Below are 24,722 nucleotides of genomic sequence, written 5' to 3' on the forward strand. Positions count from 1 at the left end.
TGTTAATTGCTAACTATAGAAAAGTTTTGCAGGGCGATGGTGGCGCACACCTTTAATCCCAGCACTTGGGAGGCAGAGGCAGGCGGATCTCTGTGAGTTTGAGACCAGCCTGGTCTACAGAGCTAGTTCCAGAACAGGCTCCAAAACCACAGAGAAACCCTGTCTCGAAAAAGAAAAAAAAAAAAGAAGTTTTGTTTTCTTTTTTATAGTTTTGAGAATTCCATACCTGTATCTACATCAATTTTACCTCATACATTTCACCCCCAATTCCTCCTACCACTCCTCATTCCCTTTCATCCCTTTCAGCCTCACACTCTCATTTTTAATTGCACACACACACACACACACACAACACTTCCTATGCACAACCTATAGCAGCGAATGGAGATCATTTCAGAAATCAATGATGAGTTTAATTTTATGGTTTCTTTATTTATTTTAGACCCACAAAAACAGTCTGTAGCACACAGAGACCATTTCCGAAGTCAAGGATGGGTAAAACATTTAATTTTGTGAGTCCTTTATATATTCTAGACATTAATCATTTCTTTTTTGGATGAAAACCTGGCCAGGTGTTCTGTTCTCTGGGCTGCCAATTCACTCAGAAAAAGAAGTGTCCTTGGCTGTATAGAAGTCTTTTAATTTCAAATCCTTACCATGCCTGCACATCGAAACATATGCTCTCCTTTTCCTTTTTTTTTTTTTTTTTTTTTTTTTTTTTGGTTTTTCGAGACAGGGTTTCTCTGTGGTTTTGGAGCCTGTCCTGGACCTAGCTCTTGTAGACCAGGCTGGTCTCAAACTCACAGAGATCCGCCTGCCTCTGCCTCCCAAGTGCTGGGATTAAAGGCGTGAGCCACCACCGCCCGGCTCTCCTTTTTCATAACAGTTTCAGTGTATCAGATTGTATGTAGAGGTCTTGAATGCATTTTGAGTCGAATCTTTGAAAAAAAATGAGAAATTAGATGTTCATAGGTGTGTGGATTAATTTCTGGGTCTTCAATTCAGTTCCATTGGTCCTCCTTCTCTGTTTTAATGCCAATACCAGGCTGTTTTCAGTACTGCAATTCTGCAGTAGAGTTTGAAGTCAGGGAATGTGATGCCTCCAGAAGTTCCTTTATTGTACAGGATTGTTCTGGCTATTCTGGGTTTTTTGCTTTTCCATACGAAGTTGACTATTGTTCTCTCAAGGTCTGTGAAGAATTTTGTTGGGATTTTGATGGGCATTGTACATTGCTTTTGGTAAGATGGCCATTTTCACTATGTCCCAAGAGCATGGGACATCTTTCCATTTTCTGACGTCTTCTTCATTTGGGACTGAGATCTTGGGACTGGATTTCTCAAGTACTTCATACCTTTAGCAATTAAGGTTAAAAATTGATAAATGGGATCTCATAAAACTAATAAAAAGCCATATACATGGATAAGGAAACAACTGAATGAACAGAAACCTCACAGAGAGGGAGAGAATCTTTGCAAACTACACATTTGACAGAGGATTAATATCCAGAATATATAAAAATTCTAAAATACAAAGAGTTAACCAAACAGCACAATTACAAAATGGGCAATGGATATGAAGAACGCGTTTTCAAAACAAGAAATACAAATGAATAAGGAACATCTAAAATTGTTCAACATCCAAATAAATTAGGAAAATTCAAAATTCACACTGCGTAGAGATTATATTTTACCCAGTCAAAATGATTAGAATCAAGAAAACAATGAAAAACAAATGCTGACAAGAATGTGAGGAAAGGGGAAATCTAATTTACTGTTGGTGAGACTGAAAATTGTTGCAGACACTTGGGAAGCCAATGTGGACAATTCAAAAATCTAAACTCCCAATGAGGAGTCAGACATAACAGTAAGAACAATAAACATTCAGGATAGGGAAATATGCTGAAAATAATTAGAGTCCACTAGTGAATCACAAACAATCATAATTCAGAAAATGCAAAATCAAATGTAGAAGATGCTATGTTGTTAAATGTTATTTAAGATAAATATGAACATAATAAAGTAGTAAAATAAATCAGAGGACTAGGTAGAGGCCAAAAATACATGAAAATCAAGATTAAGTAAATGGAAAAAATGAATGAGGTGGAAGGGAAAACAAAAGACAAATTAGCTGTACAGAATTTTCTTTCATTTCATGAGTTATCATAATGTCTGTGTTGTTGCATAACAGGGAAATAAAATATGTAATTTGCAGGCAAATGGATGGAACTTGAGACAATCTCTCTAGGTGGTGTATCTTAGGCTTAGAAAGAAAGATTGATGTAAAGGTAGAATGCAATGATATAAAAACTAAAGTAGCCCAGGCTGGCCTCAAAATCGTGATTCTCCTGTCTCTGCCTCCTTTAGCAAATCCTACCAGTGTGTGCCACCAAAAACTAAAGTAGAAGGGGGGTTAAATTGGGGCTGAGGATGAAAGGTCCTGGTTGAGGAAGAACTATAGGAAGGGATTAGTAACAGGAAACATCTTTCAAAAAGTCACATGGAAGTCTGCCTATTATATACGTATATACTACACACATGAGAAAGAGAGAGAGAGAGCATGAGAGATATCAAATGGAGTTAACCTATTATAGCATGATGAATCGCGATGTTCCTACTAGACACTGTAGGCTAATAAGTAAAACAAAAAAAAGTTGATAAACAGGTTATTTCTTTTGGAATTTTTGTACAATGAAGTTTCCTAAGTTCCCAAGTAGTACAGGCTATTGCTAATGCTATTAGTAACCTTCCAGAACTTGATGGTACAACCCTATTGTGTAAAACACCTCATACTTGAGTCACAAAACCATGAAAATATCAAGTTGGCACTATTGTGGAAGATTCATTCCTATTGGCTAACTTTCATAATGTTGGAGGGTTCTATACATGCTACTGGAGGTGAAAAGAATTCACTATCTGAACCATGCCATGAACGCTGAGTTAAATAATAGCCAGCCTGAAAAGACATTCTGATTTGTGCAATAGTACCAAGAGTGTTATGGAAGTAACCAAGTCCCACTTAGCAAGATAAAACCCATACTTGTTACCATTATTGAGCCATGAACCTTTATTTAGATAGGTTATCATAAGTAAGAACCAACTATTATCATTCTTTTAAGTGGATATAGTATTAAACCTACTCCTAATGATTTATTATAGGCATATGTTAACTTTCATCTAAGAAGCTTCTTCTACAACAGATGGTAATGAAAACATAAACCCATGGTGTGGGAAGTCCTTCTGTGTATGTGTTGCTTTTATTGGTTAATGAATAAAGATGCTATCAGTCAATGGCTTAACAGAGTAAAGCCAGGCAGGAAATCCAAATAGAGATGTAGAGAGAGAGTAAGTGGAGTCAGGGAGAGGCCATGTAGCTGCCGTCAGAGGAGACAGACACTGGAAACTTGCCGCTAGGTCATGACCTCATGGTGACGCAAATATTAATAGAAATGGGTTAATTTAAGATGTAAGAGTTATCTAAAAATATATAAGCAAATAGGCCAAGCATTAATGTAATTAATACAGTTTCTGCGTGAATATTTCAGGTCAGGGCAGTCGGGAACAAATGAACATCCTCTACCAACAGACCCACAGGATATAGAGACCAGGAGGCTGCTGAACACTAAGCCCTAAATGAGACATATACTTCATAAACTCTCCTCTCAAGGCTTAATAGAAACAATTAATAAATTAAAAAGCTATAAACATTAAAAGTGAGAAATAAAATTCATTTATTTATTTTTTTTTTTTAAAAAAAAGAGTCTGAAATGGTAGAAAACTAATAGGAAAGCCTGTCTTTTGGATACAGCGGGACAGCTGCAGACATAAACTCACAGTTAGTTCATGACAATATGCACTAGAATCTTGCATGCTCAAGCAAACAAGAGTCACAATGTGGAGAAGGGTCATGGGTACAAAGTTCCATTCCTAAGAGTTGACACCATTCCTCACCTGAGCAGCATGGGAGAGTTAGCCCTGAGAACATGAAAATGGAATTGCTGGCCTCCCCCCTTGAAGCTGCATCATCTATGAGAGCTGGCCTGCTGGCCCCTTACTCTGTCTGGGAAGTACAGTAGCGCTAGCTCTGGTGATGGTGGTAAGGGTGAACCAGCCCTGAAGGTGTGAGCTCAGGAGAATTGGCCTTACCCCTTGTTGACCCTGTGGTGGTGTGGGAGCAGGAGGGAGGAAGGATGCCGCCCTGGTCAACTAAGGCAGGCTAGAGAGCTGATACCACTCCTCACCAGTTATAGCACTTAGGAGAGCAGGCCCTGCAGTGTAGTAGGAGCTGTGGGCTGTGTTCCTGCCGCCCCAGCTCCTGGTCGCCTGGCTAGCTTTATGCCCCGAAATAACAACACACAAACTGTATTCTTTTAAACACTGCTTGGCCCATTATATCTAGCCTCTTCTTGGCTAATTCTCACGTAATAATTTAGCCCATTTCTAATAATCTGTGTAGCACCCCAAGGTGCACTTACCGGGAAGATTCTAGCCTGCATCCATCCTGGGTTGGAGCTTCATCGCATCTGCCCTGGAGAGCAGAGGCATGGAGTTTAAGCTAACTTCCTCTTCCTCCCAGCATTCTGTTCTGTTTACTCCACCCACCTATGTTCTAACCTATGAGGGCCAAGCAGTTTCTTTATTATTTAACCAATGACCTTCCTCCATCACTTCAGCTTACCTGGGCAGCATAGTAGGGCTGGCCCTGATGTAGTGGGCCAGCCCTAAGGGGTTGAGTACAGGAGAGATCACCCTACCCATCACTGTCTGTGGTAGAAGGAAGAGCTGGCCCTGCTCCCTGACAGAGCAGCATGGGACAGCTCTCCCTGGAGGAGTGGATACCAGAGAGCTGGCCCTATGCCTTTCTTGATTGGTACAGGAGAGCAGTCCCCTTCCTAAGCCTCCTGCAGTACTCAGGAGAGTGGGCCCTGCATCTCCTCTGGGTAATGTGAGAGTTGGCCCTGGTGGTGTGGGTATAGGAGAGAAGGCAGGCTGAATAACTCAGATACCACCCTGGCCCAGATCCAGGACTTTGAGTTGCCCCACCACAACATGACCTCATCTAAGCAGTGCTAGAGCATGTGAAGGGGCTGGTCCTGCAGAAGTAAAGCTGCAGGACCTCCGTGACACATGGTAACAACTGTATATCTAAGAGCAGTCCTAGTGAGGATTCAGTACTGATAGTATAACAGAAGCCAGAGACCTTGAATCAGACCACTGACTCATTACAATGAACATATGCAAGTAAAGCTGTTTGGGCAAAAGGTGGATTGGGTGATGCACCATGACACACCACAGCTTCCATGGCAAGATTTTTGTTTCTTGTTTTTATTTTTATCTCTTATCACTTTAATTTGGGGGGGGTGGAGGTTACAAGTGCCGATGGTGGGAATGCAGGGATGGGGAGACAAGCTCAGCTAAAATTGTTCTCAATAAGATGTAGTTAAAATGGTACTAAAATACTAGGGGAAAAATGAATAAATACATTGGACAAAAGATAAATAAGGAAAAATAAGAAAGATTAAGAAAAGGCTTGTTTAGTAATGAAAAATTAATTTGAAAAGTTACCTGAATGTAACCACAGAGAATAAAAAAGTGAAATGTGTTCTTAAGTACAGTAGAGTGAAGCTACTGCTAAACGCATACAAAATTGCAGAAAAGGAAAGCAAGGTGAAAGCAAACAAGTGGTGGAGTAGCTTGCTTCTGAGTCCTTTAAAACTGGAGAGCTCTTGTTACATGCACGCAGGAGGAGAGTTCATTTGAGCTTACATAGTACTGACTTCCAAGTCACACAGTGGCAAAATAAGATTCTTCTTCACTAGTGACAGGAATAATCACTGTCTCTCTCTCTCTCTCTCTCTCTCTCTCTCACACACACACACACACACACACACAAACGTACACACACACACCGACAGTTGACTTAGAGTTTTGTAAGCTTTTGGTGGCATTTGAACAGTCAGTCTGCTGCCACCATTGGCTGGATAACCTTTTACAAGAAGCCGTGTAGCTGGAACTGTGTTCAACTTTATTTTTATTCCCACCCATTATTCCACAATCTTTAAATGTTTTATCTTTATCTTTGTTGATTATTGAAGTTCTTTTCTCTCTAGAATAGAGTTCATCTTCTTGTATTCTGGATCTATTCGTCTTCACTAGGTCATATGTTTGTGGGGCCCAGTCTATTTTCTTACCTAGAAGTCCAAATCCAACTATTTTAAAATAGTTATTTTTAAAAAGACTTCATAAATATCCACTGTGGTGATTTAATGAAACATTATATATAATCCTTGATATGGCACATATCCTAAAATGTTTTGATTGCCTACTAATTTTATCCTTATCAAGGTGTTTAATGCATATAAAGTAAACAACAGATAAATCGCATATGAATTAGAAATGCAGTTCTGAAGAAGAGTAGTACCATGTCCTTCCTCTAGCAATGGAAGAGAGGTTGGAATGCCAGGCAGATCTAAGAAGAGCCTGGAACAGGAACGGGGAGATCCATGATGAAGGAAAGAAACAGTAAATTAAAGTTCTGAGATGAGAGAGCAAGAAGAATATAACTTTTCCTGATGTTTGTTAGGGTGTTTACATTTGTTCTGCAATATTGCCATCTGGTGGCTATCCAGCATCATTCAGCCTTGTTTCCAACAGAGCTTGCTTGAACAGGTTTGTAAAAATTCTAAACGGAAATAGATACTTTCAGCAGTTTGTTGCTTTTTTTAAAGCAATGTTCATTACTCTCCCTTATACCCTGTGGTGTGTCTTGTAGTCAATGTGTAGCGCCTGTTATATTCCTGGGTCTGTCACTCAATTTTAACAACCATTTTCATTATTTTCATAAGGTCTTATATTTCTTTTTATGGGTATGTGTGTATTTTTTTTTTGATTTTTCGAGATATATTTCTCTGTGTAACAGTCCTGGCTGTCCTGGAACTCACTCTGTAGACTAGGCTGTCCTCAAACTCACTGATATCCTCCTGCCTCAGCCTCCCAAATGCTTGGAATAAAGGCATGCACCACCGCTGCCCAGCTGTGTATATATTTTTATACATATGAAGGCAGGTTGCTGTGGAGGCCAGAGGTATAGGATTTCTCTGCAGCAGTAACCCACCTGATGTAGATGTTGGGACTTGGACTCTGGTGTTTTGCAAGAGCAATAAGCATTCTCAACCACTTTGCCATCTCTCCAGCCTTGAATAGACTTATTTTCGCTCTGGGGAAAATATAGGGTTAAACATGAAAGATAAGTGAGTAATAAAAGTCACATGACATATAAATGTTTCAGGTTATTGACTTGCTTTGATCATTGCACATTGAATACATGTGTCAAATTACCATTCCAAATCCCATAAGTATGTATAAGTGTGTAACAACTACAAAGTTCAGCAAAACTTGTCTAGAAACATACATAGAATTAAAATGTTCTAATAGTTATATAGCAGTTAAAATTTGCTAATAACTATTCTAAAATTTTTGCATGTATATATTTTAGCTCATTTAACTCCCACAATCCTATGAAATAGATGACATCATTATCTCTGTTACAGATTAAAGGTACAGGGACAAAGAACCTAAATAAATTACCCAGAATAGTGAAACTACGAAATGTTAGATATTTTATCCCACTCCACCGATAAAATGGTTTATATATATGAAATACCATCATTGTATTGCTGTAATTGATGTTTATATTATCTCCTACATTGAAATCACAATCCCCATTGTTTTTTTTTTTTTTTAGTTTTTCCATTCAAAAATTTTCACTTCCTCCCCTCTTCCCATTCCCCTCCCGCTCCCCCACTCACCCTCCTTCCTCCTCCTCCAGTCTTAAGAGAGGTCAGGGTCCTGCCCTGTAGGAAATTCAAGGCACTCCCCCCTCCATCCAGGCTTAGAAAGCTGTGAATCCAAACAGACTAGGGTCCCAAAAAGCCAGTACATGTAGTAGAAAAAAGTCCCAGTGCCATTATCAATGGCTTCTCAGTCAGCCCCCATCAACAGCCACATTCAGAGTCCGGTCTGATTATATGCTGTTCAGTCCCAGTACAGCTGGCTTTGGTGAGCTCCCATTAGATCAGGCACACTGTCTCAGTGGGTGGACCAACCTCTCGTGGTCCAGACTTCCTTGCTCATCTTCTCCCTCCTTCTCCCCTTCAACTGGACCTCTAGCCATAAACAAAGGACATTGAGCCTATAGTTCACAAGCCTAGAGAAGCCAAATAATAAGGTGAATCCAAAGAAAAGCATATATAGATCCTCCTAGAAATTGGAAGCAGACAAGATCGCTGGGCAAAAGTTGGGAGCATGGGGGTGGAAGTGGGTGTGGGGTTGGGGGAAGGAGAGAGGTAGAGAGAGAAAGGAGAAGGGAAGGATTAGGGAGAGCTTGGGGGAGTGGGAGGGTTGAGAAAGAGGAAGGGTGGATATAGGAACAGAGAAGAAGATATCTTAATTAAGGGAACCATTTTAGGGTTAGCAAGAGACTTGGCTCTAGAGGGGATCCCAAGTGTCCACAGGGATGTCCCCAGCTTGTTCCTTGGGCAGCAGAGGAGAGGGTGCCTGAACTGGCCTTGTCCCATAGTCACACTGGTGAATATCTCGAATATCACCATAGAACCTTTGTCCAGTGATGGATGGAGATAGAGACAGAGACACACATCAGAGCACTGGACTGAGCTCACAGTCCCCATTGTATTGGTATTAGGAGGTAGAGGTTTTGGAACCTGATTATGTCATAATGATGATGTTGGCTTGTTGAGATAGTGTTCATATGAAAGAAAATTCAAAGAGCTAGCTATCCCCTTCTACCACATGCAGGGCTAACAAAACATCAAGATATATGAGACACAAGTCCTTCACATGCCTTAAACATGCTGATCCATTTATCTTGTGCCACATTTCCTCTAAAATTCTTGCTTATAAGTTTATAATATTTTTGTAGAAACATCGGGGTTGGATCTGCAACATGACTGATAACTGAATAAAATATTTTGCCTCTCAAATGTGAAGAGAAAATAGTTTAAATTGGGACTTTTATAGCAGGTAAATTAGCAGGTTGAGAGATGTGGCCCATCTTCCTGTGTTTCAGCTTCTCTCAGCATTCTTTTTCTCAGTTACATCATTACACACCTCCACCGAATAAAAAGCATTATTTGCCTTTAGTGTTTGGTTTTGAATGTAGACCAGAAATGCATGTAATACTTTTTCTTGCTAACATGATGCAGATAAACTACAATCAAAAAGTTGTTCCCTAATGCAAATAGTGGAAAGAGAAGGAATAAACAAAACATTACTGAGAAATTTTAAAAATAATTTCTATTTTCCTCCTTCTTTTCCTTCTCCTTCCTTCTCTCCCTTTTTTTCCTTCCTCCCCTCTCCCACCTTCTCCTTTATTTTTACAATTATATAACCAAGTAACTAATCAGTGGGTTGTATTTAATCTTACTTTTCTAACTTACTACTCATTTATCAAATTACCTAACTCATTTGTTTTCAGGTCAAACAAATATTTTATACCTTATACCTTATATCTATAGAGTGGTTTATAGCCTACACCTCGTTGCATTATTCAATAAATGTTTGTCCTTCTTTATTAAAAATTTTATTGTCATCTTGTATCTGTAAAAATGGCATAACATAAAATTTATACTTAATAGTGTTTGGTATATTCACAGTGCAGTGCAATCACTGTCAATATCTACTTTTAGGAAAATTTCTTCACCAAGAGGGGAAACCCCATATGAATAGTCATTCACATTGTCCCTTTCCTCGACATCTAGAAAACATTAATCTGATTTTCGCTTCCATGAATGTATCTCATGAATATTTTATATAAATAGAAGCATACTGGGGGCTGGAGAGATAGCTCAGAGGTTAAGAGCACTGCCTGCTCTTCCAAAGGTCCTGAGTTCAATTCCCAACAACCACATGGTGACTCACAACCATCTGTAATGGGGTCTTCTGCCCTTCTCTGGCCTGAAGGCATACACACAGATAGAATATTGTATACATAATAAATAAATAAATATTAAAAAAAGAAACATACACTCTTTGAGCCTTTATTTATGGACTTAAGGTAATCTATGTTTTAACTTGTATCACCATTTTATTTTCTATGGATTAGTATTCCACCATATAGATATATCAATTTTTTTTGTTTTTAGTTTGACAGTCAACTGACATTTGGATTATTACCATCTTTTAGTTATTCGAAATAATGCATCAATGATCATAAATGAATTTCTGTTTGTATATATGTTTTTAAATATTTTCTACATAAACAAAATAATTGAATAGCTGGATTATGAGGTAATTCCACATTTAACATACTGAGGAAAGCAAGAGTGTATTGCATGGGAGAATTCTATTCTGCATTCCTGTTAGACATGTACTTGGGTTTCAATTGGTCCAAGTTCTCAATATCAGCTGTCATTTGCTTTAAAAAGTAATATGCCTTTAAATTCGAAGTTCACTGAACACTAATTTTAATATGGCTGAGTTTCCTTAATTGTTCTTGTTAGACCTTTGTACAACTATATGGAAGAAATACTAGTTCATATTTTACTCATTTTAAATTACATTTCCAACATTTCTTTTTAAGTTACATAAATTCTTATATTTCCTGGACAGTTTTTAAAATTAAATATAAAATGTCCTATGTTTATAGGCTGTCTTTTCACTTTTTAGAAAATTTTATTTGCTGATAGAAGTTTCTCAATTTTGAGGAGTCCCTGTCCCTGTGCTGAGGACAATCATCCAGATGGGTGAGTGGGTGCCTTCCCGAGGCGGGGCAGAACGTCTGGGAAAGGAACACAGGGCCCCATCACCTCCTGCTTCAGGGGCTTCTTTGTTCCACACGACCCTGCCTCTCTTAAGCCTGCCCTATTGTCTGTGATGTCCTTGGCCCAAGAAGAGTTCCTACTCCTGCACTGAAGCTATCCACCCAGAGGGGTGAGTGTGCACCCACCTGGCTGGAAGGGAGTGCACGGCACATTCAGCTCCTGCTGCAGGGGCTTCTTTGTTCCACATGACCCTCCCCCTTACCCCAAAGTTTGCCCTTTTGTCTGTGTGGTGCTTGGACCTCCAGGAGTACCTGTCCCTGTACTAAGGAGAACCATCCAGACCAGTGAGTGGGTTCCATCCCTGGGCAGGGAGGAACATCTGGGAAAGGAGCACAGGGCCCCTCCAGCTCCTGCTGCAGGGGCTTCTTTGTTCCACATGACCCTGCCTCCCCCAAGCCTGCCCTATTGTCTGTGAGGACCTTGGCTCAGGAATAGTTCCTGCTCCTGCACTGAGGAGATCCACCCAGAGTCAGTCACAGCATAGATTGGACCAAGATGCCAAGAGTCTCCTGGTTACATTTGAAGGAAGAGATGGGCAGGTGATAATACAAGAATTCCTCCAACAACCAGAAAGACAACATGACAACACCAGATTCCAGGGATCACACAAGAAGACTTGAACACCCTATTACAAAAGAAGTAGAAGAAATCGACTTTAAATGTAGCATTATGAAAATAATAGAGGACCTTAAACAGGATGTTAAAACGAATAAATCTCTCAAAGATACCCAAGAAAACCAAGATAAAGCAATCAAACAGGCAATGGAAACAGTTCAAGACGTGAAAAATGAAATGGAGGTAATGAAGAAAACACAAACTGAGGAATGGCTGGATATGGAAAATCTGGGTAAACGAACAGGGAATACAGAGACAAGTACAACCAACAGAATACAAGAGATAAAAGAATCTCAGACATTGAAGATACGATAGAGGAAATAAACTCATTGATTAAAGAAAATAACAAATCCAAGAAATTCTTTTTTTTTCTTTTTTTTTTCTTTTATATTTTTTATTTATTTCTTTTTTAATTAAAATTTCCACCTGCTCCCCGTTTCCCATTTCCCTCCCCTCCTCCCACAAAACATCCAGGAAATCTGGGACACCATGAAAAGACCAAAGCTAAGAATAATAGGGGTAGAAGAAGGAGAAGAATTACAACTCAAAGGCCCAGAAAATATATTCAACAAAATTATAGAAGAAAGCTATCTCAACCTAAAGAAGGATATTCCTATGAAGGTACAAGAAGCATACAGAACACCAAATAGACTGGATCAAATAAAGCATCCCCTCACCATATAATTATCAAAACCCAAAACATACAGAATATGAGCTGCAAGGGGAAAAGGTCAAGTACCATATAAAGGGAAATCTATCAGAATTACACCTGACTTCTCAGTGGAAATCATGAAAGCCAGAAGGTCTTGGATAGATGTGCTGAAGACACTAAGAGACCGTGGATGCAAGCCCAGACTGCTATACCCAGCCAAGCTTGCATTTACCATTGATGGAGAAAACAAGATATTCCAGGAAAAAATCAGATTTAAACAATACATAGCCACAAACCCAGCCTTACAGAAAATACTAAAAGGAAAACCACAAACCAAGGAAGCCAAAAACACTCACAATAACACAAGCATCTAACAACCCTCCACCAGCACAACTAAAAGGAGGGAAACACACAAACACTACCACCAGAAAAAATAACCGGAGTTAGTAACCACTGGTCATTGATATCACTTATTATTAATGTACTCAATTCACCTAAAAAAAAAACCACAGGTTAAGAGAATGGATACGAAAACAGGATCCAACATTCTGCTCTTTACAAGAAACACACCTCAATCTCAAAGACAGACACTACCTCAGAGTAAAGGGTTAGGAAAAGGTTTTCCAATCAAATGGACCAAAGAAACAAGCGGGTGTGGTTATACTAATATCTAACAAAATTGATTTCAAACTAACATCAATCAGAAGAGATGGAGAAGGACACTTTATACTCATAACAGGAACAATTCATCAGGATGAAGTCTCAATCCTGAATAACTATGCCCCTAATATAAAAGCGTCCACATATGTAAAAGAAACATTACTAGAACTCAAAGCATACATCAAACTCCACACTCTAATAGTAGGAGATTTCACCACTCCTCTCTCACCAATGGACAGGTCTAACAGACAGAAACTTAAGAGAGAAATAAGAGAACTAGCAGATGTTATGAACCAGATGGACTTAACAGACATCTATAGAACTTTCCACCTAAACAGAAAAGAATATACCTTCTTCTCAGCATATCATGGAACCTTCTCAAAAATTGATCACATAATTGGCAACAAAGCAAACATCCATAGATACAAAGAAATTTAGTAACCACCTGTGTACTATTGGATCACCATGGAATAAAGTTAGAATTCAACAACAATTCTAACCCCAGAAAGCCTACAAACTCATAGAAACTGAACAGTCAACTACTTAACCACCCCTGGGTCAAGGAAGAAATAAAGAAAGAAATTAAAGTCTTCCTTTAATTCAATGAAAATAAAAACACAACATACCCAAACCTATGGGACACTATAAAAGCAGTGCTAAGAGGAAAGTTCACAGCACTAAGTGCCCACATAAAGAAAACAGAGAAAGCACACATTAGAGACTTAAAAGCACACCTGAAAACTCTAGAAAAAAAAAGCAGACTAACCTAGGAGGAGTAGAAGACTGGAAATAATCAAACTGAGGGCTGAAATAAATCCAAAGAATCAATGAAACAAAAAGCTGGTTCTTGGAGAAAATCAACAAAATTGACTAACCCCTATCCAAACTAATCAAATGGCAGAGAGAGAACACACAAATTAAGAAGATCAGAAATTAAAAGGAGGACATAACCACAGACACAGAGGAAAGTCAGAGAATCATTAGATCTTACTATAAAAGCCTGTATGCCACAAAACTGGAAAATGCAAAAGAAATGGACCACATACCAAAATTAAATCAAGACCAGGTGAACAATTTAAATAGACCTGTATGTCACAAGGAATTAGAAGCTGTCATCAAAAACCTTCCTACAAAAAAAAAAAAAAAAAGAAAGAAAAAAAAAGAAAAAAAGAAAAGAAAAAAAGCCCTGGACCAGATGGTTTCAATGCAGAATTCTACCAGAGCTTCCAAGAAGAGCTAATATCTATACTCCTTATTGGATTTCACAATATAGAAACAGAGGAGTCATTGCCAAACTCCTTTTATGAAGCCACAGTTACTCTGATACCAAAACAACACAGCGACTCATCCAAGAAAGAGACCAATCTCACTCATGAACATCGATGCAAAAGTTCTCAATAAAATCCTGGCAAACGAATCCAAGAACACATCAAAAAAATTATCCATTATGATCAAGTAGGCTTCATCCCAGAGATACAGGGCTGGTTCAAGATATGAAAATCTATCACTGTAATCCATCATACAAATAAACTGAACAAAAAACATATGATCATTTCATGAGATGCTGAAAAAGCATTTGACAAAATTCAACACCCCTTTATGATAAAGGTCTTAGAGAAATTAGGAATATAAGGTTCATACCTAAATATAATAAAAGCAATATACAGCAAGCCAACAGCTAACATCAAATTAAATGGAGAGAAACACAAAGCCATTCCACTAAAATCAGGAACACGACAAGGCTGTCCACTCTCTCCATACCTCTTCAATATAGTGCTTGAAGTTCTAGCAATATCAATAAGACAACATAAGGAGATCAAGGGGATTTGAATTGGAAAGTAAGAAGACAAACTTTCGCTATTTGCAGATGATATGATGCTGTACATAAGAGACCCCAAAAACTCTACCAAAGAACTCCTACAGAGAGGGCAGTCGGCGCCTGCGTACTAAGACCCGTGTGCAGCAGTGGCGGCAGCGCTAGAGGCAGAGGCGGTGACAGCAGCGGGTTTGGAGACAGTGGTTGGGCTCGTGGCAAGCAGATGGGGTCGAGTCAGTAGTTGGAATTGAAGCCTCTTAAAATGGCAGATGACTTGGACTTCAAGACAGGTGATGCAGGGGTCTCAGCCACCTTCCCCATGCAGGGCTCAGCATTACGTAAGAATGATTTTGTGGTGCTCAAAGGCCAGCCATGTAAGATCGTCAAGAAGTCTACTTCAAAGACTGGCAAGCATGGCCATGCTAAGGTCCACCTGGTTGGTATTGACATTTCTACTGGGAAGAAATATGAAGATATCTGCCCGTCAACTCACAATATGGATGTCCCCAACATCAAAAAGAATGATTTCTAGCTGATTGGCATCCAGGATAGGTACCTATCCCTGCTCCAGGACAGTGGGGAGGTACGAGAGGACCTTCGTCTGCCTGAGGGAGACCTTGGCAAGGAGATTGACCAGAAGTATGACTATGGAGAAGAGATTCTGATCATGGTGCTGTCTGCCATGACAGAGGAGGCAGCTGTTGCAATAGAGGCCATGGCAAAATAACTGGCTCCCAGGGTGGCAGTGGTGGCAGCAGTGATCCTTGAGCCTACAGAGGCCCTTCCCCCAGCTGGGTTCTGCTCTGGCTGGGGCCTTGGCTGGACTCCTATACAATTTATTTGAAGTTTTATTTTGGTTTTCCTCACCCCTTCAAACTGTCGGGGGGACCCTGCCATTCACCTAGCTCCCTTGGTCAGGAATGAGGGAGCCATGGCCTTGGTGAAGCTACCTGCCTCTGCCCTCACAGCCCTTGTGGAGGAAAGGGGGAAAGGTATTGCTTGTGGTTTAGGCCCCCTCACCTCTTTTATTTTCTTTTTAATTCAATTTGGAATCAGAAAGCTGTGGATTCTGGCAAATGGTCTTGTGTCCTTTATCCCACTTATCCCTGGCTTGGTCTCCTGCTCTCCATAGTCCTTCACCCCCAAGCACCACTTGTACAGACAGGGGACCAGCCCCCTTCCCTGCCTGTATCTCGTCCCCAAGCCCCTTTCGAGGTAAAGAGAAGAGTGGGGGGGGAGCAGACATGATCTTTCCTTAGGCATCTGGGAGGGTCTTGCCCCCATGGGCTTCACCCTTTCCTGAGGTTCTCCCTGACACATTTGTTAAAAATCAAACCTGAATAAAACTACAAGTTTAATATGAAGGCCCCCCCCAAAAGAACTCCTACAGCTGATAAACACCTTTAGTAATGTGGCAGGATACAAGATCAACTCCAAAAAATTAGTTGCCCTCCTATACACAAAGGATAAAGAAGCAGAGAGGGAAATCAGAGAAGCATCACCTTTCATGATAGCCACAAATAGCATAAAGTATCTTGAGGTAACTCTAACCAAGGAAGTAAAAGATCTATTTGACAAAAACTTTAAGTCTTTGAAGAAAGAAATTGAAGAGGATACCAGAAAATGGAAGGATCTCCTTTGCTCTTGGATTGGGAGGATCAACATAGTAAAAATGGCAATTCTACCAAAAGCAATCTATAGATTCAATGCAATCCTCATCAAAATCCCAACAAAATTCTTCACAGACCTTGAGAGAAAAATAATCAACTTTATATGGAAAAACAAAAAAACCCAGGATAGCCAAAACAATTCTATACAATAAAAGTACTTCTGGAGGCATTACCATCCCTGACTTCCAACTCTATTACAGACCTACAGTAATGAAAGCAGCCTGGTATTGGCATAAAAACAGAGATGTTGACCAATGGAATCAAATCAAAGACCCGGATATTAACCCACAAACGTATGAACACCTGAATTTTGACAAAGGAGCTAAAATTATACAATGGAAGAAAGAAATCATCTTTAACAGATGGTGCTGGCATAACTGGATGTCAACATGTAGAAGAATGAAAATAGATTCATATCTATTACCATGCACAAAACTCAAGTCCAAATGGATTAAAGACCTCAGTATAAATCTGACTACACTGAACCTGATAGAAGAGAAAGTGGGAAGTAGACTGCAACACATGGGCACAGGAGACCACTTCTTATATATAACCCCAGTAGCACAGACAATAAGAGCAACAATGAATAAATGGGACCTCCTGAAACTGAGAAGATTCTGTAATGCAAAAGGCACTGTCATTAAGACAAAAAGGCATTCTACTGAATGGGAAAAGATCTTCACCAACCCCACAACAGAAAAAGATCTGATCTTCAAAATATATAAAGAACTCAAGAAATTAGACATTAAAACTCTAATTAACCCAATTAAAAAATGGGTTACTGAACTGAACAGAGAATTCTCAATAGAAGTTCAAATGGCCAAAAGACACTTAAGGTCATGCTCAACCTCCTTAGCGATCAGGGAAATGTAAATTAAAACAACTTTGAGATACCATCTTACACCTGTCAGAATGGCTAAAATCAAAAACACCAAGGATAGCCTATGCTAGAGAGGTTGTGGAATAAGGGAAACACTCATCCATTGTTGGTGGGAATGCAAACTTGTGCAACTACTTTGGAGATCAGTGTGGCGGTTTCTCAGGAAACTGGAAATCAACCTACCTCAGAATCCCACAATTCCACTTTTCGTAATATACCCAAGAGATGCCCATTCATACTACAAAAGCATTTGTTCTACTATGTTCATAGCATCACTATTTGTAATAGCCAGAACCTGGAAACAACCTAGGTGCCCCTCAATTGAAGAATGGATAAAGAAGGTGTGGTAATATACACTTTAGAGTTCTACTCAGCAGTAAAAAGCAATGACATCTTGAATTTTGCATGCAAATGGATGTAAATAGAAAACACTTTACTGAGATTACCCAGACCCAAAAAAGAGGAATATAATATGTACTCAATCATAAGTGGATTATAGCCGTAAACAAAGGACATTGAGCCTATAATTCGGGATCCTAGAGAAGCTAAATAAGAAGGTGAACCTAAAGAAAAACATATATTTATCATCCTGGACATTGGAAGTAGACAAGATCGCTGGGAAAAAGTTGGGAGCAGGATGGTGGGTTGAGGGGAAGGGGAGATGGAGAGAGAGAAGGGAGAAGGGGAAGATGGGGAGAGAGTGGGGGAATGGGATCGTTGAGATGAAGGAAGGGTGGATATGATAGCAGGGAAGAAAATATCTTAACTAAGGGTGCCATTTTAGGGTTGGCAAGAGGCTTGGCTCTAGAGGGGTTCCCAGGCGTCCAAGGGGATTTCCCCAGCTAGGTCTGTAGGCAGCAGAGGAGAGAGTGCCTGAACTGGCCTTGTCCCATAGCCACACTGATGGATATCTTGCATATCACCATAGAACCTTCATCTGGCGATGGATGGAGATAGAGACAGAGACCCACTTTGGAGCACTGGACTGAGCTCCCAAGGTCCAAATGAGGAACAGAAGGAGGGAGAACATGACCAAGGAAGTCAAAACTGTGCATGTGGGGGGGTGCGTCCACCCACAGAGATGGTGTGACTGATCTAATGGGAGCTCACCAAGGCCAGCTGGACTGGGACTGAACGAGCTTGTGGTCAAACCGGACTCTCTGAATGTGGCTGGCAATGAGGGCGGACTGAGAAGCCAATGATAATGACACCAGATTTTGTTTCTACTGCATGCACTGGCTTATTGGGAGCCTAGTCTATTTGGATGCTCACCTTCCTAGACCTGGATGGAGCGGGGGTGGGGGAGAAAGGGGCTTGGACTTCCCACAGGGCGCCCTGACTTCTCTTAGGACTAGAGAGTGAGGGGGAGTGAGAATGGGGGGAGTGAGAGGGTAATGAGAGGATGGGAAGGAGTGGAAATTTTTAATAAATAAAGTTTCTCTATTTTATGATATTAAAAGTTTCTCCTACCTATTCATTGTTTGAAATTTTTATTTCATATCAAAGAAACTATTGTCACCTTCTTATTTAGCTTCTCTAGAATCACGAATTATAGTCTCAATGTCCTTTATTTATGGCTAGAAACCAAATATGAGTGAGTACATCCCATGTTCCTCTTTTTGGGTCTGGCTTAACTCACTCAGGATAGTGTTTTCAATTTCCGTCCATTTGTATGCAAAATTCAAGAAGTCATTGTTTTTTACTGCTGAGTAGTACTCTAATATGTATATATTCCATACTTTCTTCATCCATTCTTCCATTGAAGGGCATCTAGGTTGTTTCCAGGTTCTGGCAATTACAAACAATGCTGCTATGAACATAGTTGAGCATATACTTTTGTTGTATGTTAGGGCATCTCTTGGGTATATTCCCAATAGTGGTATTGCTGGGTCGAGAGGTAGGTTGAACCCGACTTTCCTGAGAAACCGCCACACTGCTTTCCAAAGTGTTTGCACAAGTTTGCATTCCCACCAGCAATGGATGAGTGTGCTCCTTTCTGCACAACCTCTCCAGCAGAGGCTATCATTGGTGTTTTTGATTTTAGCCATTCTGACAGGTGTAAGATGGTATCTTAATGTTGTCTTGATTTGCATTTCCCTGATTGCTAAGGAAGTTGAGCACGATCTTAAACATATAAGCATCCTCCTGAATATTAACCTTCATCAGGCGATGAAAGAAGACAGAGACAGAGACCAACATTGGAGCACTGGACTGAAGTCTCACGATCCAAAGGAGGAGCAGAAGGAGAGAGAGCACGAGCAAGGAACTCAGGACCGCGAGGGGTGCACCCACACACTGAGGCAATGGGGATGTTCTATCACGAACTCACCAAGGCCAGCTGGCCGGGGTCTGAAAAAGCATGGGACAAAACCGGTCTCGCTGAACATAACAGACAATGAGGACTACTGAGAACTGAAGAACAATGGCAATGGGTTCTTGATCCTATTGCACGTAATGGCTTTGTGGGAGCCTAGGTAGTTTGGATGCTCACCTTAATAGACCTGGATGGAGGTGGGTGGTCCTTGGACCTCCCACAGGGCAGGGAAACCTGCTTGCTCTTTGGGCTGAGGAGGGAGGAAGACTTGATTGGGGGAGGGGGGGAATGGGAGGTGGTGGCAGGGAAGAGGCAGAAATCTTTAATAATTAAATTAATTAATTAATTAATAAAAAAGAAACTATTGTCAAAATCAAGGATTACAAAGAATTGCATACTCTTTATTAGAATTTTTGTGTGGTGAGAAATTTGACTTACTTTCATTTAATTGCTTTGTGTGGATTAAGGTAAGGTTCTAAATTTTTCTTTTTAACCCATGGGTTTTAAGTTGTTCTAGCATAGTTCATTGAGTCATAAGCATGGAAGTAAAGCACTATTTTATACTGCATTTGAAACAATCTGTTTATGTATCTATCCTTGCATTTTTCTTGATAACTGTGGGTTCGTGATAAACTGAAGTAAGCACATGTGAGTTCTACTGCTCACAGCAATGCTTGAGGAAACTAGAGAAACCTTGCAATTTTATATAAGTTTTTGGGATCCATGATTTTAAATTTGAAAAATTAAAGAGTACTTCAAAGTTTTAAAATACAGATTACATTAATTCATAGATTTTTTTTTAGATGGCATTGCTATTTTAACGTTAAGTATTTAAAACATAAAATAGGATCTAGTTAACTTAGGTATGTCTTACATCTTTATTATTATTCCTCCATATACCTGAAATTATCTTCTTAATTTTATTTTTAATTTATTAGTTGCTAGTATATAGAAATGTTAATGATTTTTGCATATTTAACTTATACCATTAAGTGTACTAGTGTTTTGTTTGCTCTAATACTGTTTTGTATGGATTATTGTTACAATGTATGTATTTGAGGTTTGAAAATATGAGGTTATGGCATGTAAGTTTATATTTTTTCTCTTACATTGAAGCAGACTAACATATGTATCATTTCACAAGCTACTTTTGTAACAAAAGTAGCCAAGTTTTGCTTATTTAAATAACCCTTAGTACCACTTGAACATGATGCCAAGAGCACTGGCAATGGAAAAAAACATGGTGGTCATGAAAATTAAAAGCTTTTATTTACCAAAAGTTTATGTCAGGTAAAAAATATAGCCCTGGGAAAAGGAGAAAATGTTTTTAAAAGATACCCATAAAAAAGTAATGTTCAGATTATACAAATAAATCCTACAATATAGAAATTTAAAAAGCATTATTTTAAAATGAGCAAACAAACTATGGGAAATTTCTCTTCAACACATACATACATAGCCAATAGTCACAGAAAATGATGGCCAACATCATTAGTGATTAGAAAAATGAGAAAAAATACAATTAGATGCTTTTTCTGATTTATTAGGACAGCAATTATCAAGAACAACAAAATTACAAACTAAGGCATATTTTCAGATTTTTAACCAAGATGTAACAAGTGTTGGCATGGATGTGGAATAAACAAATTCCTGAAATATTTCTCAGGAAATATGAAAAATGATGCAGCTATGTCCAAAATAGTTTATCAATTCATCAAATATCTCAGTACATAATTATCATGATTTAGCAATACTGTTCACAGTAGGTACATAAAAATTAATATTAAGGATTGATGACCTCATGTTAGTACAGATAACAGTGTTATTCACTTGTACAAAGGAAGGATAAGTTAAATATAAACCAGAAGATATAGATGTATGGGATATATATACATATGTATATATATATCATATAGCATGTTGGTCAGCCTTAAAAAAATGAAACTCTGATACAGCTCCAGATTACAGCATAGATGATCTTTTAAGAGAGCTAAGTAAAATTAACTTGACAAAGACAGACAGATACAGTTTATTACCAGTCAGATGACTTGCTGAGAATAGGGAAACTTCTGGTGACAGAATGTAGACTAGACTTTACTAGAGTCTATGATGAAATCTCTGTTTGGGATGACAAAATTTCTGGTTTGACGTAATAATTGCTATAATTCCAGAAAATTGCACAATTAAAAAAGTTAAGATGCTAATTACATAAGGGGAAACTAATGTAGGAGTAAAAAACAATTACTTTGCAATCTTCAGATCTTCAGCATTATTTTTATTGAAAGCCAGGTGGCGCAAGAGACCAATGAAAAAGTACAAGAGCCCCAAGGGAGGCGTTAGGGATTTTTTTTTATTATTATTATTATTTAGCAAATTTAAATTGTTTTTACAAAGGATACATGCCTAGTTTTAAACAATATATTGTCCAAAATTTCCGATGATGTTTTTTATTACCCTTAATTTCACGTATGTGTTTATACATCATCATTTATTCCTTTGATAAATATTTTTAATGGATACTATACAATGGGTATTGTTTTAGACACTGGGAATATGCCACAAATAAAAATCCCTGTCCTTATGAGGAGGACTTCATTATGCTCTCCTACGTCATTTTCTCTCTTTCAACTAATGACTTTGGAGATGCGCCTTGCACATCTCTCTGACTCTTTTTTGATTGCTGGCATTTGGAAGTGTCTCCAGGCTCAGGTACTATTTTTCACAACCTGGGGATGTACCCATACCGAAACATAGAACTATTTACATACAAATAACACACTATTTGATTTAAATCAGCTCATAGACACATGGGGGCACCAGGCAAGTACTTAGAAACCTGTAATCAGAAGCACTTGTCATGAGACCTATACAATATAGTAAGTGCTCAGTAAGCAGCAATATTTGTAAGTTTAGGAATCATATGGATCCTGAATCTGCATATGAAAGTTTAAGTATTCCTTTGTGTCATTCCACTCTTTTATACCACAAATAACCATAGTCCTTCTGTTCAGGCTAACGATTCATTATGCCCTTAACTCTGAGTTCTGTCTCTGCTCCTTTCAAAGTTCCGACTCCATCAGTCATTACATATGTTTTCAGAGCAAAATCCCCCTTCCTTATTAACCTCTCCATCTCTACTTTCTTCTCATCTATAAATAGATCTAAGTTTTTTTTCCTTAAAAAGTCCTGCTACCTAACACTCATTTCCATGTATATTTTTCTCATTTAATCTAATTTCTTGTAATTAATACTTGAATTTGCTTTTAGACATAAAGCTAAGAAAAACCAATGTACAGAACACAACCCCAGAGAACCTAGACAACAAAGAGGATTCTAAGAGAGGTCTACATAGGAAGGAGGAAAAGATAAGAACTACGGAGGGGCATGGAGGTGACAGGAGAGGGTGGAATGGGAGAGGGGAGGGAGGGAAGGGAGTGAACAAAAATGTATAGCTCAATGAAAAAATAAAAAAGAAATGTTCTTTAAAAATACTTAAATTTGCTATGGAATAAATATTCATATTCTCAAGAAATATGTATATTCAGATAAAATTCTCTATGCAATGTTACTGAGAGGTACAAGACTTGATAGATGACTAACGTATGAAAATGTGACTTCAAGAATGGATAATTCACGAATATTATTGGCATAGACTGGTACTCACATTGTCATATTTCTACTAATCCCATAATTTGATTTCAAAGTCTACATGAAAGATGGGATTTGTCTACACTCAGGAATTTTTACATCCTTCAAGACTACTTTAAATCCAGTAGCCCCGATTTCTTTCTGCTTCTTTTATTTAAATTCTAATGTTTGTTTAGGCCTAGACTTCAAGTTGAACTTGAAACACTCTAACTTTGGATTCTTCAGTTCGAGTATCATTAATCCTGGTAGTAAATAATGTGTCCTGCCAGTTCTTTCATGTGTTCCTAGTCACCTGTTCCATACCTATTATTTATTTGGCTCAGAGTATTTTGTCAATACCTATATTTTGCCCACAACCTACAAAACTTCCCTATCCAAGTTATACTACCTGTCAGGTAAATGAACATTTCTTTTCCTTTGCATTCTTCCTGCTTACCAACAAATATAAACTGCGTCCTTCACCAGTTGAACAAGATTTGAAGATTAAGATAAGCAAATTCTAGGATAAAACATAGAATTGAGAGTTCATGATATGTTTCAGATGAATATTTTAGATGAGACACAAACATGAGTCATGCAGGAGAAATGATAAATGGTTTTATTGAAACTGAAAATGTGTGATCTGTGTGAAATATATTTTCTAAAATATTAAAGAGACAGGAGTGTAAACATAGTCTGTAACATACTTGTGATGCAAGCAGAAAAAACTTGAATTTGTTCCCCAGAACCCATAATAAAAGCAAAGTGCAGTGGTGTGAACTTGAAACTCAGAACTGGGTAATCAGAACTCCTGGGTTTTGCTGAGTATCCAGCCTAGCCTAATTTGTAAGATCCAGGCTATTGAGAGACCCTCTATCAAAGGACAAGGTAAATATCTCCCAATGAAAACATCCAAGGTTTATTCCATTTCCCCTCATTTGGCAGAAGCAAAACACGAAGAGGGAAAGCAGTAAAATATAAACAAAATACAACATTCATTTTTAAAAACACTCTGTATCTTTAGTCATTAGGGAAATGTAAGTTAAAAGTGTTTTGAGAGTCCATCTAATTCCAGTTAAAATAGCTATCATCAACCAAACAAATGGCAAAAAGTGTTAGCTAAGATGTGGAAAAAGAGGAACCCTTTTTCACTGCTGTTAGAAGTTTAGCCTGACACGGTTACTATGGAAACACTAATATACACTACATTTCACATTTTGCTCTGCGTTTTCAGATTTTTTTTTGTTTAAATTCTGTGTATCTCTAGAAACCAGTAAGTAAAAAAGGAACCATGGGATGGTAAGAGTTGGAGTTGGGGAGAGGTCTTGAGGAGGGCAGTAAAATACAAAAGAATACCAAAGCAAAGAGGGCTGATACTAATAATGGGAAGGTTAAAAAGGAGATAAGGGTGTGGTTATGGGAGAAAAGCAGGGGTTGGGGAGACAGTCAAGAGAAACAAACACCAAGCCAGTCACAGACCCTTCATCTACAATGGTGATATACATTGGGGCAATGGTGGTGTGAAGCTCGTGGGAGCAAACAATCAATAATTGTTCTGACTTAAGGCCCACTCTATGAGACAGAGCCCATATCTGACAGTGCTTGGGTGATCAAGAAACTGTAATTAGACAGCTTAGGGACCTATGAGGAAAT

The 24,722-nt window shown here is 38.8% G+C and overlaps 1 pseudogene; it reads left to right on the top strand.

Moving 5' to 3' along the window:
* Positions 1-14,825: 14,825 nt before the first annotated feature.
* Positions 14,826-15,543, top strand: LOC130868022 (eukaryotic translation initiation factor 5A-1-like; annotated as a pseudogene).
* Positions 15,544-24,722: the final 9,179 nt, after the last annotated feature.

This window comes from Chionomys nivalis, chromosome X (genome assembly GCF_950005125.1).
Source record: "Chionomys nivalis chromosome X, mChiNiv1.1, whole genome shotgun sequence".
Lineage (NCBI taxonomy): Eukaryota > Metazoa > Chordata > Mammalia > Rodentia > Cricetidae > Chionomys > Chionomys nivalis.